Consider the following 17,054-nt stretch of genomic DNA (forward strand, 5'->3'; position numbering starts at 1 on the left):
ATATATTGACATATACATCTCAGCATTTGTTAAGCACTTACTATATGTCAAACACTGTTCCAAGCACTTGGATAGATACACACTAATTACATTGAACACAGTCCCTGTTCTGCTTGGGGCTCAGAGTTTAATTAGAAGAAAGAACAAGAAAACTGAGACACTTAAAAATGAAGTGACTTACCCAAGGACCCACAGCAAGCAAGTGGCAATGCTAGGATTAGAACCCAGGGCCCCTGACCCCCAGACCCATGCTGTTCCCATTGGGCCATCCTGCTTCTCCATACACATATCGGAGTCAGGTAGATCAAGGATGTGTGTGTGTATATACATATATATACATTCCCTTTGAGAAGCTATTTAGCAGACTTACACTTTTGCCTTATTGTATTAAATAGGCTAGCGCATTTCTGCAAGAGAGGAAAGAGAAGAACTAATGATTCTAATGAGGAATTTTCTTGCCAGACAAAACTGCTACCAGTTTCTAACTGCAGGAACAATATTTGAAACAGATGTCTATTTAAGATGCAATCCAAACTAGACCCTGGTTGACTGGGCTTTAATAAAGCTTTCAGTATAGTTCCACAAGAACAGAAATTAATATTTCATGCAACAAAACACTTAACACTAACCTCTCTTCTGCCGCCACTGCAGGAGAGTTAATCCGAAGAGTTGACAGTGAACGGAAAAGAAGCTACTCAAAATGGCGCCCCCACGAGACGGTTTTATGGAGTTGAAACAATTCTCACGTGCTTTTACTTATCTAGCTGAAAACCTTGGCTAGGGACCCAGGTGTGAAGAGGGACTGTAGGGGAGGACAGCAGAGAACAATCAATTAATTAACAGTTTTTTTGAGCACCTCTTGTATGCAAAGCCCTGTAAGAACTTGGGTTTAGGGATGGAAAACATGATTCCTTATCTCAATGAGTTTACAATCAAAGGAGTAAGACAGACACAAAACAATTTACCGACAAGAAGATGAATGAGCACTTAAATAATGAGGAACGTAAATTGAGTCATGAAAATAACTGTGAGTGCCTAAGTGTTAAAGAACTGCAAAAGTGTTGAGATGAGAGTTGGGAGAATGTGACCAGGGAAGAAAAATAATTAGTGAAAACCTCCTGAAAGAGATAAGGTTTTAAAGGACTTTGAGGATGGGGAAAGCTGTCATTTGGAGGATTTGAAGACAGCAGGAAATCCAAGCAGCAAGGATGGGTGTAAACATGGGCCTGGAGTTGGAAGAGAGAACAGAAATGAAGGTTGAACAGAACAGAAATGTTGTTGAATTGTACTTTTCAAGCGCTTAGGACTGTGCGCTGCACACAGCAAGCACTCAATAAATATATCTGAATAAATGAATGAAAGGAAGAAAGAAAAGGGATTACAGTGGCCACTTCTGACCCTCCATAATTCTGGCAAACCTCCTGCTTTTTTGCATTCACTTGCAACACTGCGAGTACCAGTTCCAAAGGTGGTTGGGCAGCAAGAAACCGGTACTAGTGACGCCAAGATGTTCAAAATTTTCTCTTTGAATGACCCGGTTCTCCTCCTCCACCCTCTCCCACCCAGCCTCGAGAGGGTGGTCTCATTTTCAGCAGGAAGAACGAGGTCATGGGTAGAAGGATCTCAATGTCCCTCCTCTGAATCATATAAAAGCTCAAACGTTTGGACCACTAAGGGAACGGTTCTGAAATGAGATATATAGCAGCAGCCCCGGAATTTCTCTGGCAAATCTACACAGAGATCTGCTAGCATACGAGCCACCCGCTGTGAAATTCAATTGCAAACAATTAGATCATTCTGCCCTGGATATAATTAAGAGGTGTAGTCTTTTTAAGCTTGCAAGACCCAGGAGAGAAATATCAATGGAACTGCTGTTGTATAACACACTTCTAAGGTTTGGGGAATTTTAAAAGGTGACCACCACAGTTTAATCGCAGAGGAAAGCAGTGAATGCCTTAGTTGGTGGGATGGGCCTTGGGAGGTTAAAACAGAAAAATGAATTTTAGAAATAGACAATTTTTCCTGCATTCTAACTGGAACAACAGAAAATATGAATTTTAGAGAGGAAAAATATCCACCATCTTAGATCTATTCTCATTTATGCCAGCCAAAAAGCCTTTGCTTCTGCTCACCTTGTTCCATGCCTTGTGGACAGCCACACTTACCCAGCTTTCATCGAATTCTAGTTTTTACCTTCATTCTCCTTTCCTCTCTTTGATACCCTCTGAATAATAACAATAATAATAATGGAAGTATCTGCTAAGTGCTGTCTATGTGCGGAGCATTGTATCAAGCGCTGGGGTGGATACAGGTTAATCAGGTTGGATACAGGCCTTTTTCATATGGGGCTCATAATCTAAATATCAATCAATAGTATTTTATTGAGTGCTTATTACATGCAGAGCACTGTACTAGATGCTTGGGAGAGTACACTACAACTGAGGTTGAAAAAAAGAAAAGACATTATAAAGCAGGGAACTATTTGAAAAATAATAATTATTATGGAATTTGTTAAGCACTTACTATGTGCCAGGGACTGTACTAAGCGCTGGAGTGCATACAAGCAAATCGAGTTGGACACAGTCCCTGTTCCGCAAAGGGCTCACAGTTTTCATCCCCATTTTCCAGATAAGGTAACTGAGGCACAGAGAAGTGAAGTGGCTTGCCCAAGGCCACACAACAGACAAGTAGGAGAGCCGCAATTAGAACCCATAGCCTCTGACTCTCAGGCCTGGGCTCTACCCATTACACCATGGTGCTCCTCTGTCCCAAACAAGACATGTTTTGTTTGGAACAGAGCAACAGACATAACTTTGTAATTGCTCTTCCTTCAATTAGCAATACACTCGGGCATGCTAAGTCCAGATCACAACAACGTAAACCTTCTGTTGAGATGAAAAAGTCCTAAAAAGGGTCATTCTGGCAGGGCCCTGCCTAACAACGATGATAAATTGCCAAGAGAAGGATTATCTGGGTTGAAAAATGAGAACCTGGAGAGAACCTGAGTTCTATACAATTATGAAGGTTCTAGTACAAACTAGTCATCTAGTTCTTCCTTATTATGTGGCTCGGTAATGCAATTGCAAAGGGTGATTCGATGAAGCAGATGGCAGGTAAAATGAAAACAAATGAAAGGAAATACTCCCACTGTGTGTAATGAGTCTATTGGATGTGCAGGGTCACAAGGACAGAGTTCAAAGAATTATATGCAGTAACCTGATTTTAAAATAGGCTGGAGCATGTTTTGATAGATAGCCGTAGCTCATGATAAATATTGGGGAAAGGATTTTTTTTTAAACATACCTAGAAAACAAGGCTACTGGAGGTTTAGTCAGGAAAGTTTTCACTGGTTTAAACTGCAGAACAAGCAAGTGTAATTCTGAAATGTTTATTCTGCATTCCTACCGCCTCTAAATAAATCCCTCTAAATAATCGAGGACTGATCATTGACGATAGTAAAGCACTAGATTGGAATGGCCGATAGACTAATTTAGTATTTTGAAATGGCCCTCCCCACCTCAAAGCCTTCTTTAAATCACAGTTCCTCCAACAAGGCTTCCCCGATCAACTTTCAACTTTCCAAATCACTTCTGAGATCATTGATGAGTTACTATAAGTGCTAGTACCCAACAAATCTCCTTAATTACAATAAGAATAATAATGTTGCTATTTGTTAAGGGTTTACTGTGTGCTGAGCACTGTTTTAAGCGCTGGGGTAGATACAGGGGAATCAGGTTGTCCCACATGAGGCTCAGAGTCTTAATTGCCATCTTACAGATGAGGTAAATGAGGCACTGAGAAGTTAAGTAACTTGCCCAAAGTCACACAGCTGACAGGTGGCAGAGCCGGTATTAGAACTTGAAAACAGGGCATAGAGGTGGCAGCCATCCAAAGTTCCCATTTTAATGGAACTTCCTTCCCCTGTCTTGATCTCCAGCCTTTGGCTGTGCCACAAGCACATTAAACAGCCACCTTATCTTGCTAGGGATTCTGCTCCTTGTTTGGCTTTATGACATTAATTAGAACAGGACAGTTCTGAGATTCAGTTTGTTCTCCATTTTCATTTTTCCCTTTTTCCCCTCCTGGGCTTTCTCAAAAGTACCCAGACCTTATTTGTTTCAGTGACATCAAGAGATCATGTCTGTTTTCATGACAGGAAGTAGCCACTTTGTTTTTTGGGGGGGGAGGGGGAGATCATTGTCACCAGGTGAGCAAAAACTGACAGATACCCACTCCGGCATAAGGGAGGTGCCACCCTCCATAAGAGCAAATGGGAAAGATGAGGGCCCAGGGTTCGGGGAAGATGTGAGAAAAAAGATTGCACTATGTTCTTCTGGGTGTGGGGTGAAGACCAGAAATATGGGAACAAACTGAAAAGAGAACTTGGGAAGCTGAGTAAGCAAAAACGTGGCAGAGGAGTTTCAGTATAATAATGTTGGTATTTGTTAAGCGCTTACTATGTGCCGAGCACTGTTCTAAGCGTGGGGGTAGATACAGGGTAATCAGGTTGTCCCACGTGAGGCTCACAGTCTTAATGCCCATTTGACAGATGAGGGAACTAAGTCACAGAGAAGTTAAGTGACTTGCCCACAGTCACACAGCTGACAAGTGGCGGAGCTGGGACTCAAACCCATGACCTCTGACTCCCAAGCCCGGGCTCTTTCCACTGAGCCATGCTGCTTCTCTGTTTGGTAGTACACTTTGCTTCTCTAGTGCTAACTTTCTCACTGTGCCTCCATCTAACCTGTCTCACTACAGACCCCTAGTCCACGTTCTGCCTCTGGCCTGGAACACCCTCTCTCCTCAAATCCCACAGACAATTACTCTCCCTGCCTTCAAAGCCTTTACTGAAGGTACATCTCCTCCAAGAGGCATTCTCAGACTAAGCCCCACTTTTCCTCATGTGCCACTCCCTTTTGCGATGCCCTGACTTGCTCCCTTTCTTCTTCCCCTTCCCAGCCCCACAGCACTTATGTTCATATCTGTAATTTGATTTATTTGTATTAATGTCTGTCTCTCCCTCCCCATAGACTGCAAGCTCACTGTGGACAGGGAATGTTACTATTTATTGTTGTTTAGTACTTTCCCAAGAGGTTAGTACAGTGCTCTGCACACAGTAAGTGCTCAATAAATTAATTCATTCAATCGTATTTACTGAGCGCTTACTGTGTGCAGAATGTGTGTGTGTGTGTGTGTGTGTGTGTACTAAGCACTTGATACAATTGAATGAATGAATGAAAGTAGTGAGAAGCAGCCTAAACTAGAGGAAAGCGCATGGACCTAGGAGTCAGAGGACCTAGGTTCTGCCACTTACCTGCTGGGTGACCCTGGGCAAGTCATTTAACCTCTCTGTGCCCTAGTTTCCTTACCTGTAAAATTCAATGCCTGTTTTCCTGTTACTTCTCTGTGCCTCAGCTCCTAATCCGTAAAATGGAGATTCAATACTCGATCTCCTCTTTGACTGTGAGCCTTGTTTGGGACAGAGACTGTGGCCAACCCGATTATTTCTAACACACACTAATCGCTTAACAAATACCATAATTACCAAGCGTTGGCATAGACTGAAAGGTGCTGGGAAATCAATTGGTAAAAGTTCATGAAAAATTGCAAAGTAAAATGTCTAGAAGAAAGTAGTCCAGGCTCCAATGACATGCTGAAGGGCTCTCAGCAAAAAGACACAATTTGGAAAAGAACATTTTGTGTTCAAAAACTACCATTGATTGCAGGAATCCCACCCAATCCACATGCCGCATTATATTCTTGATGTTTGGTGGAGGCTTCCTCAATAATTTGACTTAGCCATTCCCTTCAACCTGAGCATGGTCCTTTAACCCTCCGAAATGGCACTTTCCCAGTGAATAACAGCACATTTGCAAGATTGCAGAAATGCCATTATGTTCAAAGAAACCAGCATAGTGTATTGGATAGAACACAGGCCTGGGAGAATAGAAGGGAACCAGAAATGAGCCTTGAGGTGCTCCCACAGGTAGTGGGGTGGGAGACATAGAAGGCGCCCTTGAAAGAGACTGAGAAGGAGTGGCCAGAGAGATAGGAGGAGAATCAGGAGAGGAGAGTGTCAGTGAATCCGAGGTTGGATAATGTAACCAGGAGAAGGAGGTGGTTGACAGTGTCGAAGGCAGCTGAGAGGTCAAGGAGGATGAGAATGGAGTAGAGACCGTTGGATTTGGCAATGGTTAAATAAGGTTAAATCCAGGCCAACAAGTGAGATGAGCAAAATATGGTTAAATCCCATCCAACAAGTGAGATGAGCAGTGAATAAAGCAAGAACCACCCCATTTCAATTGGGTCCAGAGAGAGCATGAAAAGTTTTTCCGGCTCATTTAATTCTTACAAATTCCAGTAGTTATAAACCCTGGAATGACATTTCCTCCTGGAAAACATCTTCAATCACTTATTCTTTCACATACCCATTTCCCCATTCTCTCCTTCCTCCTATGTGTAATCTCCTATGTTGATTCCATCTCCCCCAGTAGGCTATAAACTCCTGTGAGGGTAGGGATTATGTCTAATAAACTACTGTGCTCTCCCAAGTCCAAGCCCAGTGATCAACATACAAAAGGCCCTAAATAAATGCTATTGATTGAATAATCTCTTCCCCTTCCTAATTCAACAGCCTTCTCACCCCTTGAGTTTTTATCCTTTTTATTATTGACAGACTGATCCACTAATTTATTATTTATAAACCTATTCTGGCACTTTGTGGTACACTATTCATCAGTTTTTGCCTCTTGTCTCAGCATTAGTCTGTAAGCTCCCTGAGGGTGCAGATTTCACCTTTTCTTCTTCATTAAGTTTCCCAAGTGCCTAGGATAGCCTCAGCACCAATAGGTGGTCAATCAGTACTTTTGATTCTAATACCGACAATCTACCCATGTTTAATTTCTTTATCAGCTCCCTTTTATTTCAGTTACAGGGTTTTTTTTAACTTCTATCAAATGATCACAGAATCCTGCTGATTAAAATAGCCATCAACAGACAAAATCAATTTTATCTTACACTTTAATCAAATTTGGGGAATTTAATACAGTGGATATTTTAAGATGTGCTTTCATGATTCCATTAATAAAATATACAAAATTGAAACATAGGAAATTCCTGCTTTGTCCATTAATGACCAAGACATGCAGTGAATTGACTCAACTGAGAATTACAAAGAAAACCATAATCAAACATAAATGCAGCGGCATACAAAGTATATTCTCCAAATTGGTTCCAGAAGTAGCTTTTAGGCAAACTTCCAAGAAAAACAAATGTAATTCTATTAAACTGTATTGTGTTTTTATTCCTCTTCAAAAACAGTTTAAATATTTTCACTAGTTAATGATGATACTCAAATTGCCACAGTCCATTTGATCTTAAATGAGATAGGAAGATCTCATATCCTGTATCCTACATAATCTTGGTAAGAATAAGCATGAAATACTGAAAAAAAGAGATCAAGAAGTCAACATTCTTTGAAAATATTTATACATTGTGCAGGGTCAGGAAAATCAGATTTTACTTAAAAAATCCGCAAATGGAAAGAAGAGCAGTAGAAAGGGATAAAACCGAACATTTCCATTTGGGGGGGTGGCAAGGGGTACTGTTTTATCTACCCTCCTCCTTGCCTACTGGGGGTGTGCCAACCTGTTTTGTGTCCATCCACCCATATGGGTCTCAGAGCGAGCCTTCTCTGCTAACCAGAGAAATATTTGCCTGTGTAAACTGGAGGAAAGTCAAGGGAGATCTTTACCTGTGTAGATTGGAGGAAGGAAAATGGAGAGCTCTGCCTATGTAGACTAGGGTAAGGTCAATGAAGATCTTTGCCAATGTAGACTGGAGGAAAGTTAATGGAGATCTTGGCCTGTGAAATTCACCTACCAAATCAACTCAGTGTTCTCCAGCAGTTGAAGAAGTGCAGGGAGGGTTCAGTACAACTTAAATGAAGGAGGAGGTGGGAATAACATTTTAAAGGGAAAGAAATTATTTTCCCACTTCATTCTGCATCGCCCTGGCTTGTTCCCTTTGTTCTGCCTCCATCCCAGTCCCATAGCACTTATGTACTTATCTGTAATTTATTTATTTGTATTGATGTCGCACCCCCCCACCTAGACTGTAAGCTCCTTGTGGGTAGGAAATGTGTCAGCTTATTGTTGTATTGTATGCTCCCAAGTGCTTAGTACAGTGCTCTGCACACAGTAAATGCTCAATAAATATGATTGAATGAATGATGTAAATATTTGATTATGAGTTCATTGTAAATAGTTCACTTTGTCATATGAAACCCTTGATTCTATTTATTGCTATTGTTCTTGTCTGTCCGTCTCCCCCGATTACACTGTAAGCCCATCAAAGGGCAGGGACTGTCTCTATCTGTTACCGATTTGTACATTCCAAGCACTTAGTACAGTGCTCTGCACATAGTAAGCGCTCAATAAATACTATTGAATGAATGAATGAATCTTCAGATTTTCAGTTTCCAGCACTTTGCCAATTCCGCAAAGCGACTCATAATCTTCAGCATGGTCACTTGCGTTTGTGCTTATAGAGAACTGTCTTAGGGGTCTTGGGGATCCTGACTGGATGATACAAGGATCTATCCATAAATGGAACGTATTTACTGTGTGCTGACTATGTGCAGAACACTGTACCAAGCGCTTGGGAGAGTACAATACAATAGAACTAGCACACATATTGCCTTCCCCAAAACAAGCTTACAGTCTAGAAGGGCTGGCAGACATTAAAATGAATAAATAATTTTAAAGATAGAATTTAAAGACCTCTGACTCAAGAACCATGAGGATGCTCTTGGCCTGTGGAATTGGAAAACAGTACTGAAACACTGGTAGTGAATTCTGATACCAGCTTCCAGGCTCCTTGTTCAACCTGTAGGAGTGGCTGGGTTGAATGGGTTGAACTAGAACTGGATCAAGTACACACTCTGAAGTACTCTACTGATGGTGGCGAGTGCTTAATTCTCATTTGGAATATTTTTTGGGTCTTGACAAAGTTTTTAAGGCAATTAGAATTGGTATAGACCTGCTGTTGGTTTCAAATACTTTGGAAAGGGCTTTGATCACTAGACATTGAGGTGTGGGATGTGTCTCGGCTGAACTTCTCCTGACTCTGGCAAGCTGCAAAGTCATGCCAGCTCTGCTCCGCTGTAATTAAGGAATGTCAAGTAAGCCCTTCATCGGTTGGCGCAAGACTTTGGCTAGAGTCATCTCAATCCTGGAGGTCAGTGAGTTCACTCAATAGTTTCAAGTCAGCTCTCTCCTCTTTCTTCTTGAGTAGGTAATAATGGTGGCCCCCTTGCAAACCTCTAGAATCTAAGCTCACCGTGAGTACGGAACTTGTCTACCAACTTGGTTATATTGTCTCCCAAGTGCTTAGTACAGTGCTCTACACAGAATAAGCACTCAATAAACACAATTGACTGTGACGGTTCCCCTTTGTTCCATGTTCAAGGAGGGCCTAGGAAGCTAAACATGTTATCTCCTCCCATCTGTGATTCAGATCCAGTAGTAACCACTTCAAAATAGTGGTAATTTTAGCATTAGTAAGTGCTTTATCCTATGCCGAACATTGTTTTAGGACCTGAGATAGTTACAAGACCATCAAACCAAACGGTCCCAATCCTATATGAGCTCATGCCTAAGGGTAGAAGGCACAGCTTTCTCACCCCATTTTACAGATAAGAAAACTGAGGCACAGAGAGTTGAAGAGGATTGCCTAAGGTCCCTCAGGCGCCCGGTGGCAGAGTTGGGATTAAATTTACAAGACCACATGCCAACCCCAGGTACCGAATCACACGCACGCTGCCACAAAGACGAAAATTCATCAGGAGAAAAAGGTTCCACATCAATCTGGGCAAACTCCCTGTGGCAGCTCTAGCCCCTGACAGTCTGATTTTCAAAGAGTATTTCAAAAACACATGGGTTGGCAGCAGTGCAAAAATGTAAAGAAAAATAATCACAGCCAGGAGATTGGAGAGTTCAACAGCAGGGCCCTATTGTAGCTCAGAGAGTGAGCCAAGCACCAGTGTAAAACCACCCCAAACTCTTCCGTCTCTCAGAGAAGCCCATCACCACGCACCCAAGATCTCAGCAGTGACACATCACTGAGTCTACGATCGGTCAGTGGCCCAACATGCCTTTGTAGTTGTAGGGATGTTGAATTCTGGCTGGACCACTGGCCATCAACATTCACATGCTCACTAGCTATTGCTCCGAGGAAGATCCTGGATAATCACGTTGCAAAGCTCAGGGGCAAGAGCCCAGGCTTGGGAGTCAGAGGTTGTGGGTTCTAATCCTTACTCTGCCACTTGTCAACTGAGTGACATTGGGCAAGTACTTAACTTCTCTGTGCCTCAGTTACCTCATCTGTGAAATGGGGTTGAAGACTGTAAGCCCTACGTGAGACAATCTGATTACCTTGTATCTACCCCAGTGCTTGGAACAGTGTTTGGCACATAGTAAGCGCTTAACAAATACCAACATTATAATCAAGACACGTGGAAGGGGCAGAAAGAAAACACCCTGGCAACCCCAAGGGGGCAGGGTATCCCAGTGGTTCTTAGGGCCACTAATCAGTCAATTATATTTTTTGAGCACTTACTGTATACATAGCACTGTACTAAGCACTTGGGAGGGGGGTACACTAGAAACCAGACCCGTGTGATTCTCTGGTAGTTCTACAGGACAGCTACCAAAATCATTAGCCATTGTTCCATGGACACATGAGCTCAACCAGTAGAGCTTGGCCATAAAGCAAGCAATACAATCAATTGTATTTATTAAGCACTTACTGTGTACAGAGCACTGTACTAAACTCTTTGGGGAGTACAATACAAAAGAATTGGTAGGCATGCCCCCGGCCCACATTGATCTTACAATCTAGAGGGGGAGACATTAATATAAATAAATAATGGATACGTACGGCAAGGGGTGCTGTTTTACCTACCCTCCCCCTTGCCTACTGGGATATGCCCTCCTGTGAGGCTGAAGGTGAATATCAAGCACTCAAAGTGTACATCCAAGTTTAACTTAAAAAGACAGCAAAATGGGCAGAAACTGCTGTAACACAGACTTGAAATACACACCACTTTGAGATCCCAAGTCAATGCTGAAATATGTTGAACTCTTATTTGGGGGATTTTAAGGCAAGAGGGTTTTTTCCTAAAATATCCTTCTGCTTACATTGCCACACCTCAAAACTCTTCATTGGCTACCTGTTCCTTTCTGCATCAAACAGAAACTCTTGACTATAGGTTTTAAAGCATTCCTTCAGCTCTCACTCCTACTTATCCACTCCCTATACCTTGTGCCTCATTCTCAACCCTCCCACCTTCACCCCTCGTTCATCCTCCTCCTCCAGCCCAACTTCACATCTGACACATCAGAGCCCTTCCCCATTTCCAAAGTCCCAACGAGAGCTCGTGTCCTCCTTGAAGCCTTCCCTGATTAATTAATACAGTAAGCAGTTCATTGCTTGGGGTTGCAATTCCTCTGGTGGCCATCTGCACTCTCAAATGTGGGCCTCTTAATTCTCACAGCAGCATCCTAATAGAGCCCAAACCAAAGACCTCTACCTCAGATGGTGCTCATCATACATGCCAACAGACCTCTGCTTCCTGCTAACTGCTGATTCCTGATCCATGTGGACCCACATACCTTTCCACCGCACACTGAAGAATGAAGATGACCCATCTGCAATGTCTCTGGGACAGTGGCAGGTAGAAAATGGCAACTTGAAGTTCCAGGCCAACCTAAATATTCATTCATTCAATAGTATTTATTGAGTGATTACTATGCGCAGAGCACTGTGCTAAGCGCTTGGAATGTACAAATCGGTAACAGATAGAGACAGTCCCTGCCCTATGATGGGCTTATATCTAGTTAGGAGTGAAGTCTAAAGCCAAATATCTTCCAAGGATTCATCACATTCTGCTCCTGAGGTAACAGATCGAGGTGGGTGCTCAGCTTTACGCGATTGGTACAGTTCCCCACAGGGAAGTGGCAGCATTTCTATGATGAATGGCCATCTTTCAACCTTCCCCCTCCTGTCTCTATCTCGCCTATTCCATCCCCTTCTGCAACCCTGGCTAACCCCAGGAAGCCAGAATCTCCACTCAAGTGGTGGCAGAAGAAAAACACTCAGAATGGCACCAATACTACAGGATTCTTTGACTTGGAGCCCTTCTTGGACCCGCCAAAGATGGCATCTTGAACGCTCCAATCGGCATCACCAGCTAGCCAGATTTAACTGAAAGGTGGCAAGGAAGGGTCAGCTACAAGATCCTAGAAAGTGCTCACAAAAGAGAAGATTCCAGAAGCAGGTAAAAGGTAAAAATGACTCCAAAAGGTAAAAATCTCAGGAGGGTGGGGCAAAAGCAACTCTACAGAGATATGCTGAAACACAAGGTTAAGCCATGCTGGGTGATAGGAGCAGGTTGTGAAACATCCAATGCAACAGACAACTTGGAAGAGGCTATTGTTAAAGGTATGAACAAATAGATAAATATTTATATTGATGCTTGTCTGCCCCTCCAGCAGGCAGACATTGATATATTTATTTATTTATATTTACCTGTAAACTCACCGTGAGCAGGGAAAGTGTTCACCAACTCTGTTGTACCATACTCTCCCAAGAGCTCAGTAATGTGTTCTGCATACAGTAAGTGCTCAATAAACACCACTGACTGATTTACTGATTAATCTTTGAATGTCCATGTCTGTGTGCCCTGCTAGGAGCATTTTTTGCCTGTTTTTCTCCTACCAGGATCTCTGGCTGGCAAATCCGAGCCCAAGAGAATGATTCGAATCTCAAGGGACTGTGGAGATGGAATTTTAGCCTGGCAGCTTGTTACTAACAACCTCGCCCCTGCTCTAAGATCTATTTTCTTAGCTGATGTACTTTGACTTTCCTTGGATCATAAAGCCCTTTGGGAAGAAACCGATATGCTCTGGGGTCTTACAAGAACCAAGAGGATTAGAGTACAAGAAGTGAAAGTTATTTCAGACCTAACTTTAGCCCAAACTGAAAAGTTGCTTTTGTTGTGTGTTTTTTTCTGACACAGGATGCAAAGAAATAAGTTGGATTACTCTGGCCAAATTGCTAACAAATGCCATTTCACCACTTGTGATATTTCATCTGATGAAAAGTAGCAAGTGATAGAGTTATTGAACAGAGAACTTTAGGCTAACATTCTGACCCAACTGCTGAATCAGAAACTGAAAATTACAAGAGGCACTCCCCTCTTCCTCTCTCCCCTCTCCTTTCTATCCTTTCCTTCCCTCCACTCCTCTACTAGTACCAATACATAGTTGTGATATGCATTAAGATTTTACCTTGAAAACCTAACATATTTTGATTGGAAAGTTCAAATCAGTCCCATAAAACTACAGAAGAGCTCCAACACCCGAGGAAGGAGATCTTATCAACTTTTCCAAGATGAGTTTCTAAATAGCAACTCAATGTGGATCAGAACCAGGAGGTAAAGCAATTTTTTGCCATCCGTTGTATTTCATCAAAAACCAACATTATGACTGGAGACAACGGTTCAGGGAGGGTAAGGGCAATTAACGTAAGATTTAAAGTTAAGTATGACCCTGATAGAAAACAACTAGTTCATACATAGAGAACTGGTTACCAAATCCACTCTCACGGAACGGAGACGGACAGCATTTCAGCTGAAGGCAGGATCCTGGATAATAACCAGACCATGGGCATTTTTCTAAGGAGATTATTGGTGACAAATCCCCCTCCTTTTCTCCTATGTCCTAATGATTTTCCCAAGTCCTTTCGGCCAACACAGAGAAAGAAAACAAGAAGAAATGCTTGGGGTCCTTCTTTCTTGGAAAGTTGCTTTAGCTGTTGCTTGGAAATTGTCCCTGGGTGGTCCAGATAAAGAGGGCAGAAATGTCCAAATTGCAGAGAGGTGGTTGAACCCCTGGAATCCTCCCAACTTTCATTCATTCATTCAATCTTATTTAATTAGCACTTACTATGTGCAGAACACTGTACTAAGCGCTTGGAATGTACAATTCGGCAACAGATTGAGACAGTCCCTGCCCAACAACGGGCTCACAGTCTAAATGGGGGAGGCAGACAATAAAACAAATAGGTGTCAATACCATCAAGATAAATATAATCATAGATCTATATACAACATTAATAAAATAGAAAAATAATATATACAACTATGCACAAGTACATAGGGTCCGCCCCACAGGGACAGTCACCTTTGCTGACTCTGTTCTCTTTGCTTTCTGCTTTTCCCCTGCCTTCCTTCTTTCCCTGGCAAGCGGGTGGCTTTGGGTCAGTCAGTCAGCCGCGTTTATTGAGTGCTGTGTGCAGAGCACTGTACTACGCGCATGGGAGAGTACAAAACAACAGTAAACAGACCCTGCTGACCCCGAGGGTCTGTGCCTGAGACCCGGGGAGGGCAGCCACCCACGCACACACATGCTCAACTCATTCATTCAATCGCATTTATTGAGCGCTTACTGTGTGCCGAGCACTTTACTAAGCCCTGGGAAAGTACAATTCGGCAACAGGTAGAGACAGTCCCTACCCAACAACGGACTCATAGTCTCGCTCGCTCTCCACCCATCCCCTAGCAGGCTGGGGCTACTCTCCATGGGGCGACACTGTGCCCACCCCGTGTCATCCCATTCCCTGCTAATCCATCCCAGGCCATTCCCTACCCTACCATCCCAAGCTACGTGGTTGAACCTCGGGCCGCGCCACCCATTCTACCTCCCTACCGGCTTCCAAGCTCCCGGGCAACCGAAGCCGCTCTTTTCGGGCTTCGATCCCTTTCCTGGGATCCTCTCCGGCCTTTCCCGGGACGCGCAGGGGAATCCGCTCCGGACACGCAAAAGAATCCGCTCCGGACGCGCAGGTGAATCCGCTCCGGACGCGCAGGTGAATCCGCTCCAGACCTGCTGAAATCCGCTCTGGGTGCGCAGGAGAATCCGCTCCAGAACTGCTGAAATCCGGTCCGGCGCGCAGGAGAATCTGTTCCAGATCTGCTGAAATCCGCTCCGGGCGCGCAAGGGAATCTGGTCTGGGCGCGCAGGGGGATCCGTTCCAGACCTGCCGAAATCCACTCCGGGTGCGCAGGAGAATCCGTTCCAAACCTGCTGAGATGCGCTCCGGGCGCGCAGGGGGATCCGTTCCAGACCCGCTGAAATCCGCTCCGGACGCGCAGGAGAATCCGTTCCAGATCTGCTGCAATCCGGTCCGGGCGCGCAGAAGAATCCGCTCCAGACCCACTGCAATCCAGGCGGGCGCGCAGGAGAATCCGTTCCAAACCTGCTACAATCCGGTCCGGGCGCGCAGAGGAATCCGCTCCAGACCCACTGAAATCGGGTCCGGGCGCGCAGGGGAATCCGTTCCAGATCTGCTGAAATCCGCTCCGGGCGCGCAAAAGAATCCGTTCCAGACCCGCTGAAATCCAGTTCGGGTGCGCAAGAGAGTCCGTTCCAGATCCGTTGAAATCCGGTCCGGACGCGCAGGAGAATCCGTTCCAAACCTGCTGAAATCCGCTCCGGGCGCGCAGGGGAAAATCCGTTCCTGCCGCGTAGGGGGAATCCGTTCCAGATCTGCAGGAATCCGGTCCGGGCGCGCAGAAGAATCCGCTCCAGACCCACTGCAATCCAGGCGGGCGCGCAGGAGAATCCGTTCCAAACCTGCTACAATCCGCTCCGGGCGCGCAAGGGAATCCGGTCCGGGCGCGCAGAGGAATCCGCTCCAGACCCGCTGAAATCCGCTTCGGGTGCGCAAGAGAGTCCGTTCCAGATCCGTTGAAATCCGGTCTGGACGCGCAGGAGAATCCGTTCCAAACCTGCTGAAATCCGCTCCGGGCGCGCAGGGGAAAATCCGTTCCTGCCGCGTAGGGGGAATCCGTTCCAGATCTGCAGGAATCCGGTCCGGGCGCGCAGAAGAATCCGCTCCAGACCCACTGCAATCCAGGCGGGCGCGCAGGAGAATCCGTTCCAAACCTGCTACAATCCGCTCCGGGCGCGCAAGGGAATCCGGTCCGGGCGCGCAGAGGAATCCGCTCCAGACCCGCTGAAATCCGCTTCGGGTGCGCAAGAGAGTCCGTTCCAGATCCGTTGAAATCCGGTCCGGACGCGCAGGAGAATCCGTTCCAAACCTGCTGAAATCCGCTCCGGGCGCGCAGGGGAAAATCCGTTCCTGCCGCGTAGGGGGAATCCGTTCCAGATCTGCAGGAATCCGGGCCGGGCGCGCAGGGGAAAATCCGTTCCTGCCGCGTAGGGGGAATCCGTTCCAGATCTGCAGGAATCCGGTCCGGGCGCGCAGGGGAAAATCCGTTCCTGCCGCGTAGGGGGAATCCGTTCCAGATCTGCTGTAATCCGGTCCGGGAGCGGAGCGGCCCCGGCCTCTGCCGACTCTCCTCCCTGCGCGCAGCTTTCGGTCCTCGGCCCTGTGACTTGAATCTTCAGAGAAAAAAGCCTCTGGCCTCCTTTTGGGGGGGGGGGGTTCACCCCTCATGCGCCCGTTTCTGGAGGCTCAAAATCATCCCTTCAGTCCATCGCATCGACTGATTGAGAATCACGGGTTCTCCTCCCGCCTTTGCATTCATTCAATAGTATTTATTCGTGGCTCAGTGGAAAGAGCCCGGGCTTTGGAGTCAGGGCTCATGAGTTCGAATCCCAGCTCTGCCACTTGTCGGCTGTGTGACTGTGGGCAAGTCACTTAACTTCTCTGTGCCTCAGTTACCTCATCTGTAAAATGGGGATTAAGACTGTGAGCCCCACGTGGGACAACCTGATTCCCCTATGTCTACCCCAGCGCTTAGAACAGTGCTCGGCACATAGTAAGCGCTTAACAAATACCAACATTATTATTTATTGAGCGCTTACTATGTGCAGAGCACTGGACTAAGCGCTTGGAATGGACAAATCGATAACAGAGAGAGACAGTCCCTGCCCTTTGACGGGCTTACAGTCTAATCGGGGGAGACGGACAGACAAGAACAATGGCAATAAATAGGCTCAAGGGGATGAACATCTCATTAAAACAAT

At 45.1% G+C, this 17,054-nt stretch overlaps 1 protein-coding gene across 2 annotated transcripts in view; it reads right to left on the bottom strand.

Moving 5' to 3' along the window:
- The window catches only part of BMPR1B (bone morphogenetic protein receptor type 1B), a 251,003-nt gene extending 236,160 nt beyond the window's left edge, over nt 1–14,843 (bottom strand). For both annotated transcript variants that reach the window (XM_039913741.1, XM_029076391.2), the window contains exons 1-2: nt 14,769–14,843; nt 630–802 (exon numbers count right to left, since the gene is read on the bottom strand). The gene's annotated coding sequence lies outside the window, so the exon portion shown is untranslated. The remainder of the gene's footprint in view (nt 1–629; nt 803–14,768) is intronic.
- Nucleotides 14,844–17,054: the final 2,211 nt, after the last annotated feature.

The sequence above is a fragment of the Ornithorhynchus anatinus genome, chromosome 12, assembly GCF_004115215.2.
Source record: "Ornithorhynchus anatinus isolate Pmale09 chromosome 12, mOrnAna1.pri.v4, whole genome shotgun sequence".
Classification (NCBI taxonomy): Eukaryota; Metazoa; Chordata; class Mammalia; order Monotremata; family Ornithorhynchidae; genus Ornithorhynchus; species Ornithorhynchus anatinus.